The sequence below is a fragment of the Pelophylax lessonae genome (genome assembly GCF_965119305.1).
Source record: "Pelophylax lessonae genome assembly, chromosome: 13".
Taxonomy (NCBI): Eukaryota; Metazoa; Chordata; class Amphibia; order Anura; family Ranidae; genus Pelophylax; species Pelophylax lessonae.
Window position 1 is genome coordinate 46680530 of NC_138780.1, and position 17762 is coordinate 46698291.

Genomic DNA, 17762 nt, shown 5'->3' on the forward strand with positions numbered 1-17762 from the left:
ATTTTATTACAAAATTCAGACATCACAAACATTCTACTTCAAACATTTTTGTGTGTATTAATTTGTTTTCCAATGAGAAAAGAGTAAAGAGACTGTAAAATAAAAGGCTGAAGCACACCCTTGTGATGCATTGTGGGCGGCACAGTGGTGTAGTGGTTAGCACTTTCACCTAGCAGCAAGAGGGTCACTGGTTCGAATCCCAACCACGACACTACCTGCCTGGAGTTTGCATGTTCTCCCTGTTCCTGTGTGGGTTTCCTCCAGGTGCTCCGGTTTCCTCCCACACTCCAAAGACTTGCTGGTAGGTTAATTGGATCCTGTATAAAATTGGCCCTACTATGTATGTATGAACGTGAGTTAGGGACCTTAGATTGTAGGCTCCTTGAGGGTAGGGACTGATGTGAATGTATATGTAAAGCGCTATATAAGAACCTGAAATAAAATAAATAAAAAATTAATACACGTTACTTTATGTGTATTAGAACATTTTGGTGGTGTTCCTTTTGAATGGAACTCCAATGCACCAAGGAAATGTAATTCTTATTAACATGCAATGCAATGCACCACAAAACAAAGCAATGGATTACCGTGTGTTGTGGTGTGCTGCTTCTTTCAAATTAAAGTGCTGCCATCAAGTAGAAGACCAGTCAAATTCTAACTGTACTTAAATCTGCTCCCACCTCCATTCTAAGCCTATTTTGACTACTGTAAATTAAAGATGTCTGTACGCAAGAATGCTGATGGCACTCCCGTTCAGTAAAATGATTGGCCGCCATTGCTGGCTTCAGTGTGGAGGTGGGACAGCCGACAACAGATGCCTCTGAAAATGGAACTTCGCCCACAAGAGGAAATTCTGCTTTAAGTCCTCCTCCCTCCTCCTCTGCCACATTTGACAAGTCTTTTTTTTTCAGGGGGAAGTAAGTAACTAGTTTTGACAAAGTTCTCCTCTCCCCCTCCTACCCCACTGTCTTCTGGTACATGTCACAGGTTCCAGAAAATTGTATGACTATTTAATGCTGGGTGCCCACAGTTGGGATGATGGTGCCAGAAACCGAAAGGCTAGCGAGGAACTAGCCCAGGTGAGGATGGTGCTGGATCCCTGGACAGGTAAATGCCCACTTATTAAAAGTCAGCAGCTACAGGATTTGTAGCTGCTTACTTTTATTTATTTTTTCCAGAGTGGAGAACCGCTTTAGTAAACCTATTTGGGACATCACCACATACACCTTGCAGCCATTGTTGGCAATTTAATATTCTGATTTTAAAACCACGCTAAGTATAGTTAGGATTTGATTGGGCATCTACTTTACCCATAACACACATAATAAAAAATAATATTGTTTAGCAAGGAACATACACTCACATTAATGATTATGCTACCAAAATTAGCGTCTGCTGTAAATTGCATCCAGCATTGTTTCTGTTTCTTCTTGCTGGGGGCTACTATTTTGCTGAAGCCCAGAGCCCCTGAACAACAGTAAATCATAAAGCGGAACTAAACCCATCAATTTAACAGTTTCAAAAACAATTATGTTCATGAAATGCTGGGATTGCTAACTGTCACATTTGCTTGTGTCCTGCACCATGCCAGTTGCAGATTAAACAGAAGCAGTGTGCTAGTCTGTAAAGGACAGGAGGGTTTAATTCTGCTTAAGGCCCCTTTCACACTTGTGAGACTTCAAAATTGCACGATATTACCACGATTTTGCTGCGACTTTGTTGTCGCGATTTTGATGTGAGTTTGACTGGGCTTGAATGTCTTTGGACCTCAAAAGGCATCAAAATGTGCCAAAGTAGTGCAGGGACTACTTTGAAGTCAGTTAGATATGAATGGTACTTATTGGAAATAATGGAGGACGACTTGTCATGTGATTTTGCAGTCCCAGATCACATTACAAGTCACACAAGTGTGAAAGGGGCCTTAAAGTAAAGACAATACTTTTTTTAAACTTTTGGATAGAGTGGAGATATAATAGAACACCTGCCAGGTTTTATTGCTATCTGTGTTCCCATTAAAGAGATTCACAGTCTATATTTGTCTTGTTTACCATTATCATTGAAAGTGAAAGTAAAAGAAAATCGCACATTTTGGGTTGTCCCCAAAAAAGCAATAGAGCAGAAATCTTCCAATAAGGACATTAGTTCTGGTGACCTGGGGGTCCCCAAGTAATTCCCTTAATTTGCAGGGATCTTCGCTCACTTCCTGTTTGGCTATGGGACAGGAAATGAACTGAAATCACTGCAATAGGACACATATGGTGAAAAAAAAAAAAATAATCTGATAGGGGTTATAACCCTCCCTTACTCTATCCAAAATGAAAACAATACATTTTGCCTATAGTTCTACTTTAAAGCTGTCAGCAGATTGGGCTCTACAAATTCAGCAGTGCCTAAAAATGCCTAAAAACGAAAAGCAACTGAGTATGTGCAGAGCCGGGGGAGACAGTGTAAAATATATATAAAATCCTGCGAGCTACTTACTCAAACAAAAAAACGAGCTGAGCTGCTGGCACTGATCAGAATCCCATTTATGTGCTAAAATAACTAAACAATCACAATATTGCTGTGCTATAGTGCCCAATATAATAGATTGTGTCAATGAATATCGTAATAAAAAATGAATGATCCTCAAATGGAAGGTGGAGGAGCGCAAGGTCTTTAACATCCACCAGCTCTGTGATGTCGTCATGGAGGAGGGGATGGGGACTCCAGTGGTAACCTGTGAACTTCTGGTGAGCTCCATGCCCAAGAGGGTTAAGGCAGTGCTGGAAAATAATGGTGGACACACAAAATATTGACACTTTGGGCCCAATTTGGACATTTTGACTTAGGGGTGTACTGACTTTTTTTTGCCAGTGGTTTAGACATTATTGGCTGTGTGTTGAGTTATTTTGAGGAGACAGCAAATTGACACTGTTATACAAGCTGTACACTCACTACTTTACATTGTAGCAAAGTGTAATTTCTTCAGTGTTGTCACTTGAAAAGATATAATAAAATATTTACAAAAATGTGAGGGGTGTACTCACTTTTGTGAGATACTGTGTATATATATATATATATATATATATATATATATATATACATACACACACACATATGTATTTAGGGTTTGGGGTGCACCCCCTAATGCAATAGGCTGCACACACCTGTGGGGCTGATAAATCCCTGGAGAAAACAGACAAATACAGTTCATCTCAAAAGAAGAGATGGGTAGAGAGGGAAGGGTTGTAAGGACTCGAAAGGTGCTCAATGGGGATAAATGGAATCCAACACCAGCTTTTTTCCATCCACTGGGTCTGGCTAAGTGAGTCCAGTAGAGGCCACTATGGGAGAGGGCAGCAGGAGAAGCCGAGTCAAAATCTTGAAGCCAGATTTCAGTAATGACAAGTATGTTAAAGCAATGGGATATAAAAAAGTAATGTATAGATGTGAACTTGTTGGAAACAGAGCAGGCATTCCAGAGGGCACATCAGATTGGGGCTGGTTTTTGGAAACAGGGGGATAGAAATAAAACTGAGTGAATTGCAGCTGTTGCCAGGGAAGAAAGGAAGCCTGATACGGGTTTACAGTTAGAAAATTGGGGGCAAGGATTGGGAGAAATGTCCAAAGAGGTTAGGAGAAGAAGGAGGGCGAGGAAAATAAGATGGGAGTGAATGTATATGAGCGCACATATCTCACTGTCTGGTATTTAGGTCAGCATGTGGGTTCAGTATTTGCAGGAGGTGATAGGGGCAGTAATAGGGAGAGGCTAGGAATGAGCGTGATATGTATAGGTTGTGGGCTAGAGAAGAGGGGTAGAGTAAGGGTAATTTTAAGACAGAGAACTCTAATGTGAGAATAATGAGTAGAGAGGGAGCATATTAGAGGGAAGAGAGAGTGTGGGAAATAAACTTCCCACACTAATTAAAGAAATTAAATATTAAATGTTGGTTTGCTTGCTGTCTTACCAGAGGGGAACAGCATTTTTGTTGTATCTTCATACTGCTTTAGTTAAACTGCTGTGTTGAAACTGTTACAACACCTGCTCAAGAAACATGGTGTCCGTGACTGTCCCCTGTCTGCAACTTCCCCATAAGCTGATCTGAATTTATACGGAGATGGGGCCGGGAAGCATTTGTCAATTTATCGAATTAGGAGCTAATAACAGATACTGGAATGGAAGGGGAAATTGTCAAAAAAACAGGCCAACCAAAAAGCCTGTGTGACACTGGCTGGGTTTCCTCCGCTGTCCAACAGGCTCCCCTATTGGATATAGTGGGGACACTCCCTCAGCCCACATGAATCACACATGGACACATGCAACAGGCTGGTTAGGCTATTGATCAGGCTCCCCTGTTAGGCAGATGGAGCAGGCTATATTTTACCTGCTACTGCCCTGTTAAGCAGTCAGAGCAATCTGTTTTCCTTCCTAGCACCTATCTAGGAGGGTGCTACATACAGAATGCTTACTGGGATGACAGGTCTGAAAAAGCCTCCATGCATAGATACATGGGAAAGAGAGATAAGATCACGATTGGGGGAGCATGAATATAATATATAATATTGAGAGCTGTACAAAATTCTGCAGAAGATGTAAACACTATTGAAATGAACTATAAATGTCTATCGAGATGGCACATAACGCCGGTAAAATTACTAAAATCTCAACCAGAGAAATCCCCACTTTTTTGGAGGGGTTGCTGCATGCAGGGTGCTATGTTCTTAATGCATTGATCGCGAGTGACAGTGCCATTAACCCCCCTCCCTGCATTGAAGGACAATAGCAGTGTTGTTAACCTTCTTCCTGCTATGAATGTCAGTGGAAGTGCTATTAACCACCTTCCCAAAACAATGGTCAGTGTCGGTGCTTTTAACTCCCCTGCATTAATTGACATAAACTGTACTGGTAATCCCTCCTCTCAACCCCCCTAAGGGTTTACATACAAAATCATTTGCTCCCACACCACTCTTTTCCTACTGACGTTGGACGGGGGCTATCTTTCTACCAATGTCAGAGATCCCTCCACCTGACAGTACTGGATTGATTGCATTGGGAGATGGGGGAACGCTATTTATTTTGAATGGCAACTCCAACACACTTGCATTGTAGTGTGCCACAATGCATGGTGGTCCTGTGTGGTGCATTACAAAAAATGTCCAATTTTAGACATGCTGGGTGTGTCAGCAGAACATTCAAAATGTGTTGGGGATAGCAAAGCTGCTTTTTTTTTTTTTTGCTGCAAGGCTTTTCTGGGGAGTTTTCTGTGTTTGACAGCTAAAGCTCTAAGATTTGTTCCTTTGCGTATTTGGATTTATTGTCACTGCTAAGAAACTTTACTGCTTCTGCCCAGTTTTTACATGCCTGTATCTGCGTGCTGATGCTCTAACATTTTTAGAAATAAGGCTGGCTGTGTCTTCTGCCACCGGTTACAAGTTATTATGGTTCCTTAAGCCAAAGAAAAGATGAGACTATTAAGGCAATTTTGTAAAATATTATAAATGCGATTTGGAAAATGTGATTTGAAGAGTGACACGTGTGGAAATGGTGACTTTTAGAGTACTCTGTTATCCATGCGATTCTGGATTTTACAGAGGGCGTCTAAATGCTACGCGTTTCGGCTCTTGCCTTTTTCACGGATTTCACCATATCTGAGAGTATATTGAATCATTGTTAGATATATATTGTTGAAATATATTGTACTCTCAGATATGGTGAAATCCGTGAAAAAGGCAAGAGCCGAAACGCATTTTCCAAATTACATTTATAATATTTTACAAAATTGCCTTAAAAGTCCCATCTTTTCTTTGGCTTGAGGAACCATAATAACTTGTAACCATATAACAGGGATGTTGGCACACTATACTTGATTTTAAATACTGGGCATCTGAGTATCAAACCCTCTTTACTCCCCCTTTCTGCCACCATCATTAGCCAAAAACTGTTCTGTCATTGGGTGGTTTCTTTAAAAAAAAAAACACACACCTAAGGGGTTGTAGAAATAATATTTTTTTTAAATGGTTAGTCTTTGCTATAATACTTTGATGCCCTTGGCTAATTTTTTTCCACTCCAAACTGCTTTAGCCCTAGTTTTATTTAAGGAAGACACCTGTTTCTGTCTTCCCACTTCACATTTTGGTATGGTACAGCTGCTACTTTTGCTAGCTACATCAGGCCTAGAACTGCTTGGTGATAACACATGTGTCTGCTAAAACTATGGTCTGCGGTGCTGCAAAAAAACAAAACACCTAAGTGTACAAAAAAGTGCACGTGAAAAACACACACGAAAAAGTGCACTTAAGGGTGTGTCTTGGGCATTACCCTGACATGCCAGGGCTCAAGGCTCCTAACATGGGGAAGGTTCAACTTGGTCCACCTAGCCAAAAGGCCTTGCGGACCCCTCTCTTCATGGTAAGCCGAAGCTAACCAACGAGAACAAGGTGAGGGGCCGAGTACCCACACCCTGCATCCTCATGAGAAAGAAATACAAATAAAAGTACAAAGTGACAAATAGTGCCCGTGCAGCACACTGGGTAGGCTACCCTGAGGTCTGGCAACAAAAATTGCACAGGACTAAGCCAAAAGGCCTAGTCCAAGGGAAAAAAGCAGAAAAAGAATTCAATAGTAGGTGAATAGTGCTGCGCTGCATATTGGGTGATGTAGTGGATTATCATTCAAAGTGTGGTGACTCAAAACAACTTTTTGGAAATGTATGCTCACATTCCTATATATAATACATCTTGTTGAGAAAGTGCATTAAAATTACATGTAAAATCCGCAAAAATGCACCGTGCAGTTAATTAATTACAAAAGTGTAAATGCTAATAGATACAGAATAATTACAGACACATCCAAATGTTGTATAAAAATAATAATGACATAAACAAAAAAGTCCTTAATATATATCCAAGGTGTATCCCCTCACCATTAGTATATTAGAGTGTTCATTCTATAGTTATTTTCTTCATCCAAGTGACACCACTGTGCTCTCTAGCCTCTCACCTGAATAATGCTTTTAATAAGCCTGCAGTATTTGAGTCCCCATTTGAGTTGCTGTATATCCTGTTCACCACTAGATGTCCTCTGTGCTGTTCCCCAATGCTCTATTTGCTATGTGGGTAATAGGTATTCTCAGGAGCTTCTAGAGGTCCTCTCGCCATGTAGTGTGGAGTGGGGATATACAAAAGGTATTCTCATGGTGTAGTATGTTAAAAAGATTTATTGAAATAAAGCAACTTTGACTATAAAAATCATGCATCTGGTAACTGTTCAAGAGTGCCATGCTTGTTTCCATGTCTACATTAGGGATGATTGAACTTTTGAAAAGTTCGGTTCGGCCAGAACATCCGAACTTCCCGAAAGTTTGGCCCGGATCTCAGAACCCCATTGAAATCAATGGGACCTGAACTTCGGTAATCAAAAAACACAATTTTAAAGCCCTAAAACCCAATAAATGCCCCTAAAAAGTGTCTAGGGTTCTGGGTCATGCCCCAGGGACTATTAATCACACAAAAAAAGTTCTTAAAAATTGTCATTTTTGATAGAGAGACAATTATTGAAAAAAAAAAGAGATTTTTTTGATTTTGACTTTGGATTTCGTATCTGGGGGGTCTAAAAGGTGTACCCATGAAGTTTCAGCTCTGTAGCATGTCCAGAACCAGAAAAAAAGAGATTGTTTGTATTTTGTCACTTTCAGAGCACTAATATGGCTCCGCTCCCGTCAGCATTTTTTTTTTTTTTACTGCGGGCGTTGATAGTTCTTTTTTGAGGACATGTTTGGAGTCAGGCATGACATCTGAATATGTCTATAGGGGTATATATATATATATACATACACCCATGTCTGTATATATACACCTGCACATATATAGGTGTTAAAGGAGCAGAACACTATACTTTTGCTAATGAAATAATTTGAACTAATATGGCTAGGCTCCTAACACCTATATATGTGTAAATGTAAAATACATATCAGTGTGTGTGTATATATATATATATATACCCCTATACAGTAGTTCAGATGTTTTGCCTGCCTCCAAAGAACCCAAAAAATGCCCAAAAAAATGCCTGCAAGAACAAACCTGGGCATTTTTTTTTTGGCGCTGGCATTTTTTTGGGCATTTTTTTGGGGTTCTTTGGAGGCAGGCAAAACATCTGAACTTCTGTATAGGGGTATATATATATACACACACACTGATATGTATTTTACACTTACACATATATAGGTGTGTTAGGAGACTAGCCATATTAGTACAAATTATTTCATTAGCAAAAGTATAGTGTTGTGCTACTTTCACACCTATATATGTGTAGGTGTGTATATATAGCCCTATACAGAAGTTCAGATGTCATTCCTGCCTCCAAAGAACCCAAAAAAATGCCCAAAAAAAACGCCTGCAAGAACAAACCTGGGCATTTTTTTTTAGCGCTGGCATTTTTTTTTGGCATTTTTTTGGGGGTTCTTTGGAGGCAGGCAAAACATCTGAACTTCTGTATAGGGGTATATAAAAACACACACTTATATGTAAATATACCCATACACATATATAGGTGTGAAAGGAGCAGAACAGTATACTTTTGCTAATGAAATAATTTGTACTAATATGGCTCCGCTCCCAACACACCTATATAGGGGTATATACATACACACACACTGATATGTATATTACACTTACACATATATAGGTGTGTTGGGAGCCTAGCCATATTTGCAAATTATTTCATTAGCAAAAGTATAGTGTTCTGCTCCTTTAACACCTATATATGTGCAGGTGTATATATACAGACATGGGTGTATGTATATATATACACCCCTATAGACATGTTCAGATGTCATGCCTGACTCCAAACATGTCCTCAAAAAAGCACTGGCAACCCCTGCAGCATAAAGAATGCTGACGGGAGCGAAGCCATATTCCTGTTCTGAAGTGACACAAGAGAAACTATCTTTTCTCTATAGCGGTCACCCTGCTATGGAAGGGTTTTGTCACCCTTCCATAGCAGTCACAGTCAGTTAACCCTACACTACACTACGGTCCCCTTACACTTAACACTTTCCCTACAGAAACTGAATAAATTAAAGCTAACTATAGTGAAAAATAGCACCCTAACTACACTAGATATCCCTTTCCTCACACTAAAAATTGCTAAATGACACTTTGTAACACATTGTAACAGAACAGCATTCCACTCTCTTTCATGTCCCGTATAAGAATGCTAGGAATTTGGCGGGGGCTATCTTATATACTGGGGGGCGTATTCACTAATGATTGGACTATGGACCCCCTAGTCACTCCAATCACATTCCTAGCATTCTCCTGCCCCTCAATTGGCTTTTACTGATGGTTCTGGTCCAATCACGGGCTTTTAAAGCCCATTTCCTGAACCATTGCATTTTGGTCGGTTCTGGTTGCCAAATTCCGAACTTTTTGGGCAGAAAGTTCTAAATTCGGCCGAACCTCGAACAGCCAATGTTCGGGTCGAACCAATGGTCGACCCGAACCGTTTGATCATCCCTAGTCTACATCACTTACGGTAGCCTCCGCTCGCACCCTACACATTACGTCACACCCACATGACTTCTTTAGGGAGGAAAGTGGTGGCTGCCAATGGTACTTGTGATGGGAGTCACTTTGGTTGGGGGGGACCCGTAGAGCCCAGCTTACCTTTGAGAGGTCCTCAGCCCCCTAGGCCCCTCTTATGTGTAACTCACCCTGTGTCTATTAGGGACACAGGGTGACCAATAAAATTATGGACTTAGAGGACACTGAGAATATGGTTTGGATTACTATAATTGGACAGTAATATTTGTCAACAATACATCTCAAAGAATATATGAAGTCTCTGGGACTCTAGGCCTAGCTGTCTATTGCCAATAAGAGACTTATGCTTCACACAGTAAGACTCATAGCAGATGCTAATATCATCAGCTCAACCAACTATCTTCCACACATTGTTGATTATGCTGATTTACTCATCTGTTGTCTACTGGGGTTCTGTGTTTATACTTAGCCTTGTTGAAGTGCTGAGTTAATTAACACGTTAATGATAACATTGTCTGGGTCTGCATTCCTATATTGTTTGTCCAGATGGCTAGGTAATTAGTTCAGATTAATCATATTTCTGTACACAATTTAATCTGCATAGCATAATGTAATCAGGCACCTGACCTAGTAGGGTAATCTGATCAGGAGGGGGATGTCCTCCTGTGAGGTATATATTCGGTGTGAGTTTGTTCAATAAAAGTCTCCAGATCTATGCTGTAAGAACCACCTGTTCGGGTATACCCTTGGTTTGCTCTGTGGATGAATCTTCAGCTAGCCGGACAATCAATAAAAGCCATACACAATAGATAGGTTCTAACGACTGCGTTTATTTCTATACATCGTTGAGAATATATAGCTTCAAACCACAATATTTCCCTATACCTCCCATTAATTTAATATCCTCCCCGTTCCCTATTATACCCTATTATCCAATCAATTAACGTGTTTACTTAATCTACCCAGTTACATGAAAAAAAAAGGTTAAAATAAAGTACCAAAAGTTCATATGAAAGCATGTCATATTTATGACACAAATAGCAGATGGGACATCACCCATTAAGCACAGTGTCTGTACATTGTTCATAAAATATACTAAATATACACTTGTGGTCACAGCGTCTGCAAAAGCATCTCTCATTACTGAAAGAGATTATATACTATTCACTTATCAATTATATCAATTATATCAAATATATTATCAATTATTGCTGAAAAACTTATTCAAGCTATATCAATGTAAATATATGTTATGCATTATATTATAAAAGATATATGGGATGTATTGGCAGTATTCTATCAATATATGTATAAGACATTGCTTATAGCTTGCATGTCTTCATGTCTTTAACTTGCAAACAGACTTGCAGAACATCCTGTCTTTGATGCTAATCTCTAACCGCAAGCTAATGTCCGGCATAACAAGTGCAGGTGTGAAACGATAGCAAAATTTATAATCTGAAACACTAAGCAAAGATACATTCAAGAGATATAAAGGGATAATCTAACCTTCTAATATACACTGAGATGACTTATGCTAAGCTGAACATTACAAAATGGCATTCCAAGATGCACATTTCCCTTACAATCCCCTCTTTGATCATATGAAATTGTAAATTTCATGAGATCATTCCTGATACCAGTTGTCTCGTTTCAACATGGCCATTTTGTAGGCCTCCTCATCTTTCTTCTTACCCGGCTTAGACACTGTGTTTGGTGACATCCTTCCCATGGTTTTTTGCACTCCCCAAATAGCGAACTTAATGACATAGTATATCATCATCAGAAACACTATAGTCATCAAGATTACTATTCCTGCCCTCTTGAAGAAATCAAATATACCCGAAAAGAATCCCCCAAACCACCCTCCTATGGAATCAAATGGATTATGCAGTTCTCCCTGAAGTCTCTCTCTCTCTAGTTGGTGGCCATTAATAATGTCATAATAGTCTGGTACTTGAACATCTTTAGTTTCTTTGGTGAAGTTGTGGAAGTATACAACATATCTGTTTGTTTTGTGTTTGATCGCACAGACCTGTTACCGCCATCATAAGTCTTTCCTGTCGCTGCCTAATCACTTCCTGTTTCATCATGATTTTCCTCATTTCTTCATTGATTAATCCTATATCCTTTGTTGTTGTGTTGATCCATTTTTCCATGATGTCGGCAAATGTATCAAGCCTAATAAGAGCCATGGCTGTACCACCTGGTAAGATGCTCATATAGAATTTTTCCCATGAACTAGTCATTGCCCTTCTATATCTTCCCTGATCGTGAAATGTGAGTACTCCTGAGGCTGGCCCCATGCTCACGTGCCCTCCTGATTCAGTACTCATGTAGGGGAACAATCTAACTATGGTGCACCACCCAGCTGATTCTTCTCCCTTGGGGAAAGGAATGGTAGTGTGACACCCTAACCCACAACAAACTATCCACCCTTCGGGTAACTTTGGGGCAGATATAATCTCCTGAGTGGGCAGGCCTGTTCACATCCCTATTAAACACATCCACTCAGCTATGTGTAGTAACTTGACCGTATTACCAATGTCTCATTAACCAAATGTAACCATTTATATACAGTATATCTGACTTGTTATAGGTTGGTCTAGCTGTTGGGCACGAAGAAATATTATACATTGACAAGTTTCTCATCCTTTCATTTATGTCAGCAGTGGTATCAGAGTTAAGGCCTGTGAGGTCTAGTATTTTATATTTTTCCATGTTTAGTAATGTGAAATTAACATCTGTGTTGTTACAAAACTCACCATTAGCACAAGTATTTGTTTCGGTATTTAGTGGATATCCATTCAGAAAACAAAATTCTGGTGGTTGTGTGTATCCCTGAATCAGAAATGGCCTATTGTCTGGTTTTGCCTGTCCAGTGAACACATATGTCTCATTTATCAGCTGAGATAATGATAATGGTTTTGCTATCATTGGGAATATATTTTCTCCTGAATGCATACGAGAACAAACCCAGCAATCTCCCTTTCCCTGTGATTGTTGTATACCATATTCATGCATCAACAGAAAATGATGGGGAATTCTATTCATATCTTGGAAACCTTGAGGATGTACATTCCCTAGAATCGATAGTAAGGGATCTATGAACTCCTGTATTGCTAAGTTCAAATGTTTTGCTACTTGTTCTGTCTCTCTAAAGTTTGGTTTGGGGAGAATATCTTTCTTATCAGACTGAGGAATTAATCGCTTAAGCTCCTGTACCTTCCTTCTGGTGGCTGTATCAGTTGGGTTGGGTGTCAGACACAAGGAGATATTCTGGGGCAAGGCCCTAATGATCAATGATATGGCTGCTATTTTACATGGCCCTCCTAGTTTCTGCTCATGCCATTCTATGACCTTATCCAACATTGTCTTCCCCAATCTATTTCCAGCTCTTGTACAGCAAGCAACCTTTGCATTTCCAAAATTGGGTCTTTTAAAAATAGAAGTGGATCTTTTATGTCTACTAGTGCGTGGATGGGGGCGTGTTGCATTAGTCAGTATGCTTTCAGGTATTTGTTTTGGCTCATAGAATAACTTCACACAGGCCAGGCTATAACTAAGCAGGGACATAAATATTATTATTCCTATTGCTATTTTAAGGTGTCTTGGCTAGGCTGACACCACTGGTGATGAATTTCCCTTGTCAACTAGATCCCCACCTCTTCCTGAGGATGGAATGGGGTCATGGGGTCTTTCAAACTCCTCAACTAGTTTCTTCCTTTCCTCATTCCATGTCATTATTTTCCTATAATGTGATGCATTGGTCTATCAGGTCTTTGGGTACTAGTTCTCGGAAACCTGTAGTTGGGATACGGTTTCTTCCATCGATAAAGGCCGTGGAGCTTTCTTCAACTGGGGGATGTGGATCCATTGTGGACTCTGAACACTTGCTTCTCCCAAGTTCAGGAAGCTTCTTGAGATTGGTTGGGGTGGGGACTTCTTCAGCCTGGACGCGTGTATCCATTGTGGACTCTGATCGGTCAGGACAGCAGTGCGGGAAACTTGGAGCACTTCAAATGGACCCTGGTATACCGGACCAGTCTTCTTCCTGACCGCCAACTGCTTTATCAGCACTCTGTCTCCTGGTAGGAACGGATGAGTTGGCTCTGTGGAAAGAGGAGAAAAAGTGACAGCAACCTTTTCATGGTTTTCTGAGAGTATACAGTACTTACCAGATGTTTCACATACTGTTCCTGTAAAGCAAAAATGTTACTTTCAGTATCTGCTCCCTCATTGGCATTGGGGGGGGGGGGGGTTGACCAAACAGTATTTCATAGGGTGACAACCCTGTCCTTTTATTTGGTGTTGTCCTTATCTGGTAGAGGATGGCGGGGGGAAATTTCAACCAATTTCTCAATGTTCCTGAAGTAGCCTTTTTTAACCTATCTTTGATGATTCTATTCATTCTCTCCACTACTCCTGCACTTTGGGGGTGGTAGGCTATATTGAGTTTCCATTGGAAACCCAAAATTTTTGTCAGCTCCTGAATTAATTTTGACTGGAAAGCAGGTCCCTGATCTGAATGAATTACCCGAGGAAGCCCGTACAGTGAAATCCAATCATTGACTAATGTTCTGGCGGTCACCCAAGCTGTCTCTCCTGAAGTAGGTATGGCCGAACACCACCCTGAGAATCTACACACTATCACAAGAAGATATTTTATGTTCCCAGGCTGTTTTGGCATGTGTGTGTCATCTATTTGTAAATCCTGCAGGGGGCCAGTAGGGGGCGGTAAGTTCCCATGTTTCCCGGGCGCCTTCCCTTGCACATTGTTCTGGGCACAAGTCATACATGAGTCGACCAAATCACTTCTGCAATTGTTGTGTACAGAACAGTGACTTGTAATGTTCCAGTATGTACCGTTTGCCTAAATGTCCAGGACCATGCAAGTAAGATATTAGGAGTGGTGCTGATGCAGTTGGAACCCCTAGTATTTGATCTTTTGTCCATATTCCCAGGGGCGTAATTACAGGGGTTGCAGGGGTTGCAATCGCTACCGGGCCCCATGCTCCAGGGGGCCCGGTAGCAAACCAGTGGGTGAACTTCTAGGATCTCAAAGGTCACACTTGCGACCGGGCCCTGGCATTTCACCAGTGTGGGGAGGCCCCAAGATTGCAGGAAGGGGGCCCACTGCAGAACTTGTGAAAGGATCCTGATGCGGGACCATAATAAAAGGCCATGCAATGAGAGTAAAGAGCCCCAGGATTAGTGGGAAGAGCCCCGGGCTTGAAGGGAAGGGCCCCGGCCAGGGGTCTGGGGGGCCCTTCATGGTTTCTTGCATCGGGGCCCTGAAGGTTCTAGTTACACCTCTGCATATTCCTGTACCTGTCGCCTGCAGTCCTTGGGACTCCCAGTACTTAATGCGGATGTACTACTGAAACCCAGTCTTTACTCTCAAAATCTGTCATGAATAATAATCTACTTTCTCTTTTTATGTCTCTACGGGCTGCTTCTTTAGCTGCTCTGTCTGCTAGATTATTTCCCATAGCTTGATAGTCCCCTTTTGCAGAGTGTCCCTCCACCTTTATTAAACTTACAGATTCTGGCAGCTGAATGGCAAATAGCAAATGATCTATGTATTTTTGATTCGCCATCTTCTTCCCATCTGCTGAAATATATCCCCTATTTTTCCAAATCATCCCATAATCATGTAAAGTTCCATGTGCGTAGCGGCTGACAGTGTAAATGTTTACTTTGTGTACTGCAAATATTTCAAAGGCTCTTGTGAGCGCTACTAGCTTACCTTGTTGTGCCGAAGTTGCAACAATTGGTTCGGCTTCTATCACTTGATCTGGGAGCATGACCACTGCGTACCCTGTTTGGTATGTCTTATCGTCTGGTCTTGTGCATGAACCGTCCACAAATACATTGCTACTAGAGATGTCCCGAACTATTCACCGGCGAACAGTTACCGGCGAACATCGCATGTTCGCGTTCGCCGCGGCGGGCGAACATATGCAATGTTCGGTCCACCCCCTATACATCATCATTGAGCAAACTTTGACCCTGAACCTCACAGTCAGCAGACACATTCCAGCTAATCAGCATACCCTCCCTCCCACACCCTCCCACCTCCTGTAAAAAAGCAAGGGCGGCATCCATCTTAGACCATTCTGAAGCAGTGTTAGTAGTGAGAGCAGGGAGAGTGCTGCTGCTGCTAATAGGGACAGTTGTTAGTCTTATTAGATTATAGATAGTGTTCTCGGTCCACTCCTGCTGTAAGGACAGCGTCCTGACAGCACCCCAAAAAGCCCTTTTTAGGGCTGGTATATCAGTATGCTTTTATTTTATTTTTTCTATATATATATATATACAGACCGTACTGTGCCCACTGCACACCACTCATATCGGGTGGCACAGTACCTTGCAGATAAAAAAGTCATTTCATTTTTACCCTTTAACATAATTGCAGTTGCCTGCCAGTGTGTGTCAGGACCACTGACTGAACTGTGCCCACTGCCAGTGCCCACCACTCATATAGGGTGGCACAGCACCTTGCAGATAAAAAAATCATTTAATTTTTCCTCTGTAATATAATTGCATTTGCCTGCCAATGAGTGTCAGGTCCACAGACTGTACTGTGTCCACTGCCCACCACTCATATAGGGTGGCACAGCACCTTGCAGATAAAAAATTCATTTAATTTTACCTCTGTAATATAATTGCAGTTGCTTGCCAGTGAGTGTCAGGTCCACAGACCATACTGTGCCCATTGCCCACCACTCATATAGGGTGGCACAGCACCTTGCAGATAAAAAATTCATTTAATTCTTCCTCTGTAATATAATTGCAGTTGCCTGCCAGTGAGTGTCAGGTCCACAGACTGTACTGTGCCCACTGCCCACCACTCATATAGGGTGGCACAGCACCTTGCAGATGAAAAATGCATTTAATTTTACCTCTGTAATATAATTGCAGTTGCCTGCCAGTGAGTGTCAGGTCCACAGACCGTACTGTGCCCATTGCCCACCACTCATATAGGGTGGCACAGCAGCTTGCAGATAAAAAAGTAATTTTATTTTTCCTCTGTAATATAATTGCATTTGCCTGCCAGTGAGTGTCAGGTCCACAGACTGTACTGTGCCCACTGCCCACCACTCATATAGGGTGGCACAGCACCTTGCAGATAAAAAATTCATTTCATTTTTCCTATAATAAAAAATTAAATTCATCCAGGATAAACAGGAACTGGCTTTTTTATTCAAATTTCAGTAGCGCAGGGATGGTGATAACCTCTTACCAAATAAATAGGATGATAACATATACCAAAACATATGAATCAGATGTGATAAATATAAGCATAAAATCATAAATACATAAAAGCATGAAATCGCATCAATAGGAGTCCATAAAGTCCATAGGTATAACGTGCATAGAGCAATGAAAGTGCAAACATGAAGGATCACAGGTGCGACTTATGGGGACCACCCTTGCTTGCCACCACCACACAGTGCTGGGAGAAGTATCTGAAATTCAGACTCACCAGACGCCTATGCCTAACCACTCTCATGGTCTAGGCAACAACAGCATATAGTAAAATCAGGTTTCCTCCAGATCTCTGATTTGTGCTGCAAAGACTCCTCTGGAAGATTTCCTGGTAAATTTATAGTGCACTTTAAATGAATGAAAAAGCCAGTTCCTGTTTTTTCTGGATGAATTTTATTTTTTATTATATTTATTCATTTAAGTAGCAGCAATTTGTGTTATTTGTGTTATTCTGTCAGGTTTTTGTTACCTGTATTTCCTAAAGCGCAGTGGATTACAACATCGTCTATTAATTTAGTACAAGTAGTGATATTTATATATTACATTTTTCTTCTGTAATATAATTGTAGTTGCCTGCCAGTGAGTGTCAGGCCCACAGACTGTACTGTGCCCACTGCAAATGGACTGTTTGCGGTTGTTTGCAGTGCGTTAAACGGGGAGTTTGGTCTGTCAGAGTTTGGTCTGTCACTGTGAAGCGGGCGTAACCCTTACACTACCTGATCGATACAACATCATACCTGATGTATTCACACACTGGATGTTTTAAAGCACGTTATTCCAAACAATTTAGGAATGTTAGGTGCTTTATGCCCTTTATGGATGAAAACCAGACTCTGCGTCAACTACGTAATTTTCCATGGGAGTTTTGCCATGGATCCCCCTCATGCATGCCACAGTCCAGGTGTTAGTCCCCTTGAAACAACTTTTCCATCACTATTGTGGCCAGAAAGAGTCCCTGTGGGTTTTAA

The 17762-nt window shown here is 41.1% G+C and overlaps 1 protein-coding gene and 1 pseudogene across 2 annotated transcripts in view; one reads left to right on the forward strand and one right to left on the reverse strand.

The window, feature by feature from the left end:
- Window positions 1-17762, forward strand: part of LOC309569711 (NACHT, LRR and PYD domains-containing protein 12-like) — a 1096074-nt gene that overhangs the window by 912383 nt on the left and 165929 nt on the right. The window lies entirely within an intron of this gene.
- Window positions 11150-12894, reverse strand: LOC309569830 (annotated as a pseudogene). The gene is made up of 2 exons: window positions 12288-12894; window positions 11150-12004 (listed from the first exon to the last, which is right to left on the reverse strand). The product of its transcript is annotated as an uncharacterized misc_RNA (transcript).